Source organism: Prosopis cineraria, unplaced genomic scaffold (assembly GCF_029017545.1).
Source record: "Prosopis cineraria cultivar Desert tree isolate PC_DT_omini unplaced genomic scaffold, ASM2901754v1 PC5, whole genome shotgun sequence".
Taxonomy (NCBI): Eukaryota; Viridiplantae; Streptophyta; class Magnoliopsida; order Fabales; family Fabaceae; genus Prosopis; species Prosopis cineraria.
In genome coordinates this window covers 23,175,779-23,184,362 of record NW_026555336.1, presented here as the reverse complement: position 1 = coordinate 23,184,362, position 8,584 = coordinate 23,175,779, and the positions used below count along the sequence as shown (strand labels likewise).

General features: G+C 31.9%; 1 non-coding gene across 1 annotated transcript; it reads left to right on the top strand.

Annotated features, from left to right (window-relative positions):
- Nucleotides 1-529: 529 nt before the first annotated feature.
- Nucleotides 530-636, top strand: LOC129312241 (small nucleolar RNA R71). Its single transcript, XR_008593488.1, has one exon. It is a non-coding gene; the product is annotated as a small nucleolar RNA R71 (small nucleolar RNA).
- The last annotated feature ends 7,948 nt before the right edge of the window (nt 637-8,584 follow it).

Genomic DNA, 8,584 nt, shown 5'->3' with positions numbered 1-8,584 from the left:
TTGATAGGATCCTCTTTGTTGATTGTCTTGTAAAGCCACATTTGGATTTGAATAGGAGAAATTAGGATGGTCTCTTAATGAAGGGTTGTAAGTATTAGAATAAGCTCCTTGCCCTTGCCTCCCACCATAGGATTGTTTTCCATTGTAGATAGCATTTACTTGTTCAAACTTAATAGGACAATTGCTTTCTACATGCATAGGTGAGTCACAAAAAGTACAAGAATAAGGGACAAGTGCTTGAGAAGTACTTACATTGCTCACTTGAGATATTTATGGAGCCAACATTCTCCCAATCTTGGCAGCTAGCAAGTCCACATATGAATCATTAAGAACTGAGGAACCTACCATATTCACATTTCTCTTTTCCCTTGTAGAGTATTGAGCACCACTTGAAGCCATCTTGTCAATTAGTTCCCAAGCCTTTAAGGAAGTGAGGTCAATCAAGCATCCACCACTAGCAGCATCAATGTTAACTTTGTCTCTTGGAATCAAGCCCTCATAGAAATATTGGACTAAATTCTCACTAGAAATTTGATGGTGTGGGCATTTAGCCAAAAGACCTTGGAATCTAGTCCAATACTCATAGAGACTCTCATCCTCTCCTTGTTGGACCCCATAGATTTGCTTTCTCAAATTGGTGACCTTGGAATTTGGAAAGAATTTATCTAAGAAGAGTCTTCTTAGCTCGGCCCATGTGCTCACTTTCACATAAGAAGGGTAGTTGAAATACCACTCCTTTGCTAAACCTTCAAGAGAGAATACAAAAGCCTTAGCTTGAACATCATCAACATTTACATGCATAGGCTTCATAGTATCACAAACCAATAGGAGAGTATGCAAAAACCTATGGCAATCATCTCCTGGTAACCCATGAAATTTAGGCAATGCATTAATCAAGGAGGATTTAATTTCAAATTGAACATTAGTAGGAGGAACATATAAGCCATAAGGATTATCATGCCAATTAGGTTGAGTTAATTGCCTAATGCTCCTCTCCTCTCTAGGGTTATGCAAGCCTTCAAATTCATTATTAACATGGCCATCATCATGCAAATTCTCATTCCCATTCCCATGGCCCTCATTATGCACATGCTCATGTCCTAAGATACCTTCCATTGTTGAATTACAAACCAAATGAGAATCAAGAATAGGTTGTGATCTTCTCAATCTAGAAATAGTTCTTTCAATTTCTGGATCTAATTCAACAAAAGAGGTATGTTTTCTTCGGGTCATGCACTAATCAAGCTCAAGAAAATTAAGAACAAAGAACAAGCTAAACTAAAATGCAAATCAACACGAAACAATTCAAAACACACAAAAGCAAGAGAGTTTTTTTTTTCTTTTTTTTTAATATACTCAATAGCAACAAAATGAAAAAAAAAATACCAAACAAGTAGAAAGAGAGTTAGAAATGCTCAATCAAGAAGCTTTGGCAATTCTGGAATTTGCACAGTAGGCTCTCTGGAGACAGTGAACTTGTGAATTTTATATCAGAAAATTCACATGATAAATTCCCCTGAAACTTTTATGAGAAATACAAGAGATATACAGGAAAATTATATAAAACTTTCAGATTAAAAATCCTTCCCAATCGTTCCCAGAATTTTTCACAAGTTGGTCCTCAGGTCTGGAGAAACAGGATTTCGTCCAGAAGACCTTCAGAGCTTCTAACAAACTTTCAAATAGGAAAATGAAAAAATTGAAGAAAATCCTAAACACAAGAAAAAAAGATAAGACAGTGATAAGAAAAATGAAACTGGAATCTATCAATTTGAATGCACAAAGAGGAAGATATGCTAACTCAAAGTTGAAACAGGGTTTTTGGGAATCCTCTGTAATAGCTCCCTGGACCTTGTTAGATTGTAAAATTTCCACAGGACACTTCCCACGTCCAAAATTGACCAAAACAATTTTAAAGTGAAGCTAAGATATAGAGCGTTCAATAAAATAAATTTCAAGTTCAAATTCTCACAGACTCATTCCCAGTTAATTTTTCAATTTCAGACAGAGATACTAGAAACAGAGTATTTTCAGCTCTACACCAAACCAATGAAAATTACACTAATTTTTTTTTCTTTTTAAAAACAGAATAAAAACACTCAAAACACACAAAAAACACTAAACAAAACACAAAACACAAATTTTTATAATTTTTCAAAAAATTTTTCAGGAACACTAAAAATGTAAATTAAGTACTAAACAACCTTAGAATTAAACTTAAACCATTCCCCTGCAACGGCGCCAAAATTTTGATAGGAAATTAGTCGCTTATCCTCAAAATTACACTAAAGCTAACCCTAATGCAATATAGGGCCAACCCTAAGTCATTTCCCAAGGAATGGTTTTAAGTCTAATTGAAAGTTATCTAGTGAAATAAATCAACCAAAGTTTGTAGGAATTTAGTTACCTAGCTAATTATCTAAACTAATTACCTAATGTGCAAGTAATTAAAATGCTAGTGAAAGTGAGTGAAATGAACTTCCCTTTTCACAATAATGGAACCCTAGAGATTAGTTAATTTTGGACTCATTATCTTCTCATGATTAGGCTAAGTTTAGCTTCCTTTTCCTCTTGACTAAAGTTGTCATGACTTAAGAAAATTATCCTAAGCCAATTAACCTAATTAGCTAACCTCCCTAGGTCTTAGATTAAAGTCCTTAGTTCAATTAACCAATTAGTGAAGACATTAGCCAAGTGATTCACTCAAAATCCTCTCTCAACAGCCATGGTGAAACACATAAATTGAGCAACCACAAGATTATGTCAAGCTACTCAACAACACAAGCATTAACACCACAAGATTATGCAATATTAACACAAGATATTCACTAATTGAAAAACACAAGATTATGTGCCAAACAAAGAGTGGCAAAATTTAGTCATGGCTGTCCAAGGAAGAAATTAAATGAAACAATCCTCTCTCTTTACATCAACATCAAATTCAAATTAGAATTTATAAGCTAAGATGATTAAACCCTAGATTAAGGAATCTAACCATCTAGTAAAAAGAGAAGAGGATAGGAAACAAAAGAACTTAGCCAATTTGAAGCTCAAAACTCATCCTCCATCTTCATCTCTCTAGGATTCCACAAAGAAACTTAGCCAATCTTCATCTTCGAGAACCCTAGTGATTGCTTGTGAAGGCCAAACTCCATAGCTCTTGAATGATGGAAATGAGCTTCAATCCTTGTGAAAATGGAAGGGATGGAACGAAAATGAAGAGATGAGAAGAATGGTATGAGTTTTGTGGAGGTTTGGTGGCTGAAAATGGAGGTTAGGGTGCTGGAAAATGAAGAACAAAAGAGAGAAAATGAAGAACACTATGAACAAGAGAGAGAGAATGTGGAAGATGAATGAGATATGTGTTGGATCCCATTTGGGGCTTAAAATGGCGTGCTCCTTGGTGTCTCCCATCAGCTGAAGCTTAATTAAAATAAGGAAAAAGAAATTAAAATGTAAATGGGAGCCTTATCACACTTACAAGGTGGCAACTTCCTATTGGTTTGTAGATGATTCCAATGTGTGCCTAATTTCCCATGTGTCATCCACATCATTTTAGCTGATCTAATCCCTCAAAATAATCATAATTCACGTGCAAACCATCAGCCATTGACCTCAAGGAGTGTTGACCTCAATCGCCCAATTGATGCACAAGTCACATGCCACCTATGTGACATAAATCACATAAATCAATTAAATAGCATATGATATAATAAAATCTAATTCATGTCCAGAATTAAATTCATAATTAGAAGGGAGAATTTATTAAATTAACTAAGTTTCAGGTTGCACAAAATTATATAAAAATTTTCACACAAAGGCAAACCAAAAACTAGGACAAACTAAGACACTTAAGAAAGTGTTGACTTTTTTATTTAATTACTCCCAAACTAAAATGAATTTTAAAAATATAATTTCACCATTCATCAACTAGACATAAAATGAACTTTGTCAATTTTTCTTGTACATTTTCTCAAAAGTTCATTTTTTAGACCAAAATGCCCCTAGTGCACTGAACCTAGAAACTTAGGCAAAATTACAAATCTAATGCAATGTGTGCACTTGAAGGTGATAAATCACCTACCATATCATTTTTTGATGGTCAAGGCAAGGGTATGAAAGTATATTGTGAAATATTGATGTGCTTTGAATGGATGAGATAATGGCAATAGGCAAGGAGTGAGAAAATGACTGGCATTGTGGCAAGTAAGGTGGGAGACCATGACCTTTCCCATGTAAAGGACCCAAAAATCCAATATTTCAAAATTTTCAAGGTCTTTTTATCATGGCATGTGATAGGAAAATGCATGGATGCAAATTCATTTGTTTGCTATGTATGAACTTGCTCTAATAGATGATTATTGTGAAATCAAGTGGGATGTCAGAATGAAAAGATGTATCAATTTATTTATTTACAACTTTACATTGGTGTAGGGGACCAATTTGAAAGAATTTTAAATCTCACTCAGAGACGTAGAGTTTGTGATTGAATTGGAAAAATTTTGAATATCATTTCCACTATTGTCTTATTAGTAATAAGGGTTAAATAAGCAAGTATGCTTACTTGTGCCTTGAACCTTTATGTAAGGAAAGCACAAAATGATTCAGCAATTCCTATAAAAAGTGTTTGGGTATTAAAAATATTATAATTTTGCACATTCTCTTAAGTGATTACAAGGCTATCTCATTTATGCCAAACAAAATTTCCTTTCCTCCATATGCTTATTGCATAATAGGGAAACGAAAATGACTATTAACCTACAAGGGACCAAAATCCTTATATGATTAAAGTCATGAAAGTAATAACCTCATAATTTTTTTTTTGTGTGATTAGAAGGCTACCTCATTTATGCCAAACAAAATTTCCTTTCCTCCATATGCTTATTGCATCATAGGAAAATGAAAATGACTATTAACCTACAAGGGACCAAAATCCCTACATGATTAAAGTCATGAAAGTAATAGCCTCATAATTTATTATTGTTGTTTTTTTTAAAGTGATTACAAGGCTACCTTATTTATGCCAAACAAAATTTCCTTTCCTCCATATGCTTATTGCATCATAGGGAAATGGAAAATAACTATTAACTTACAAGGGATCAAAATCCCTACATGATTAAAATCATGAGAGTAATAGCCTTATAACTTATTATTGTTTTGTGTTTTTCTTTTTTTTTTTTTGAGGAGAAAAAAAACAAGGATACCTGGAAAATAAAAATGACTATTAACCTACAAGAGATCAAAATCCCTACATGATTAAAGTCATAAGAGTAATAGCCTTATAATTTGTTTTTTTAAAGAAAATCAAGGATAGTTGGTTTTCAGATATTTTTGTATAAAAGTCAACTAATTCTTGTTAAATAAAGCTTAATTTATCATTTGGGAATGAGAAGTTTCCAATCTCCTCTAGGTGCTTATTGCACTATAGGGAGAAAGGATTAGTAATTAGCCTATGAATAGTCAAAACTAATACATGGCTAATATTTTACTTTTAAAATAAAATGTGTTATTTTACCCTACAACAAGAGAAGTTGTTTAACAGGAATTAGCTAACAAAATGCATCAACTCTTTAATATTTTGAATTTATAGTCACTGGGGTCAAAGACCCATGGGCAAAGCTTAGTTATTTAATGCTAGTGCCATCCTTATGACACATTAACATTGATTAGTGTAATCACATTCAATACCCACTCTAGCATAAGGTTCCCAACAGTTGTTTTCCTTAAGGTAGTATGCACAAATGATATGTCATGATGATGATAATGATGCAATAAAACATGCTCTCATTTTGTGTCCTATTTAGGGAAGCTTAAGTCTATTTATCTTTGTAATCATCAGGTATGAGCTAAAATGGTTGGCTACTAGCTTTTATCTATAACGTGTCGCTCCAGGGTAGATTCATAGTCCTGATAGATAGAAGGTTCCCAAGATGCCCTCACCACATGGTGAAGACCTTACTTAGTAATTTTGACCCTTCGAGAACATAAGCTCTACAGGGACCAAATTTACTAAGTAAGTAACAGCTTGGGTGAGGTATTCATAGAAACCTTCGAGAGTTTAAAAACTCCATAGGAAAACCACTAGTAACCTCTACTAACCTATGATACTCACAGACTCGGGTATAGGGCCCAAAATATATGTGTGTCAAATTGTGTAAGTGCACAGTGTATGATAAGAGCATGCAAGCATGTTATATTATTCCCATATGCTACCCAACTTTTTACTGTTAATCAGGTCAAACATAGAGACAGATATATGTACAAATAGAAGTCTTCTATCTTAAGGTTTATTCCACATGTCATCTATCCTAAGACATGTTATAAAAATGAAAAGAGAGAGAGAAAAGAGAAAAAGAAGGGGAAAAGCACACACAAATTAAAAGGGATAATAATAATAAAAGAAAAACCATATTATATTTTTAGCACAACAAACTTATACAGGCTTGACTCTCTAACCTATCCCAAATGGAGTTGCCAACTGTTACACCCTGAAAAATGCGACGCGGACGGCGCGCGAGCGAAGGTCCTGCCTTCACGGCGAGAACCGGATAGAACGAGAAGTCGCCACCAAGATTTTGAGGTAAATCTCAACAAATCGATTAAAAGGAGGATAAGAGTGGTTTGCGAAATCAGAGAATGGGTTCGGGAGTCGGTTGAGTGTGGGGAAGGTGTTAGGCACCCCACAACACCCGTTCGTCAGAATGGTTACCTGAAGTTTGTTGTGCTACATTAATATAGTTTTAAAATTATTTTAATTATCCTTTTTATATTCATGTGTTTTAAAAAATGATAAGAATTAAGTAAAAAATATTTATTTATTTACAAGAGAGGACGGACTTGACTTATAATCTGACTTTGAGGCCTACATATCCTGTGATGGGGATCAAAGTCCACGTAGTTCGGACTTAAAAGTTTGTTGGTGAAAATATTTTTTGAATAGAAATTAATTAGAAATAATTCACCATTTTGCAAATAAAACAATTTCCAAAATTTTGATATGTATGTTTTAAATTACAAAAGGTAATTTAATTTTAATTATTTTCTCCATTTTTGAATTTTTGGAATAAAGAAAGAAAAAGGTTTAAAATTATTATTATTTTTTTATGTTTTATGATTGAGAATTTTAACTGCTATACCTGCAGAGCCTTATTGGTTCATACGGTAATGCAATTATTCTAAGTATCTGCGGAGATTCTGAAACCTCACACAATAAAAGAATTTAGCAATTTTATTTATTTATTTTTAAGTGTTAATAATAGTTTGCTTAACTATGTATATATGTTTTTAAAGAATTTTAATGATCATACCTGTATAGCCTTATTAGCTTATATGGTAATATAATTTATCCTAAATATCTACGGAGATCCTAAAATCTCACACGATAAAAGAATTAAATTTAATTAATTGATTTAATTAATTATATAATATATATGTATATATATATTTTAAAAAGTAAATCATTATATCTGCAAAATCTTATTGACTCATACGATAATACGATAATCTTAGAAGCCTACGGAGATTCAAAAATCTCACATGACTAAAAGATATAATTAGTAATATAGTTACAATTTAAATACATTAATTTGGTTAATTAAGTTTCTTAAATTGTATATTATATGATTATTTACAAAAATCACTTATTTATTATAAAGATTGAGAATCACTATATCTGTGAGGACTTATTATCCCCACGATGATGTTATTAATTTAAGTCTCTACAAAGATTCTTGAAATCTCACATGAGACTTAAATAAATTACTAATTTAGATTATAAAAGGAAATTTAATTTTAATATATAAGTTTTGCTCTCATATCTGCAAAATCTTATTGATTTACATGACATGAGATTATCCTGAATATCTACAGAGATTCAAAGTCTCACACGATAAAAGAGTTAAATAATATTCACTTTGAATATATTTTAATGTGTAATTATATAATACATATTTTTTTAATATAGAAATCTTAATCGTTACACCTGCAAAGCCTTATTGACTCATGCGGTAGTACGATTATCTTAAAGGTCTACGGAGTTTCAAAAATCTCACATGAGCAAAAGATATAATGGGTAAATATAATTATAATTTAAATTCATTATTTTAATTAATTAAAATTATAAAAATGTTTTTTATTTTATTTACAAAATTCATTTATTTATTTACCATATAAATTGTGAATCACGATATCTGTGAGGATTTATTATCCTACACAAAAATGTGATTAATTTAAGTATCTACCAAGATTCTTGAAATCTCACATGAGACTTAAATATTTAGTATAAAGAGAGAATTAACTTTAATAATAGGCCTTTGAAACTCATATAAATACTTACAAAATTGATCCTCATACCTGCGAAATCCTATCGATTTCCATGATAGAGGATCATTCTGTGGGGATTTAAATTTTTTTATTATGATAAATTTTTTTATGATATGGGTTGTTTAAAAACGCATTCATTATGTAATCAAGATTTTTAGCTTCATAGAATCTAATTTGTAAAAGTATGTCTCAGTTTTAATTATAGGCAGCCAAAATTAAATCTGTAGAGATATATCTATCACCTTTAACTACTGTACTTTAT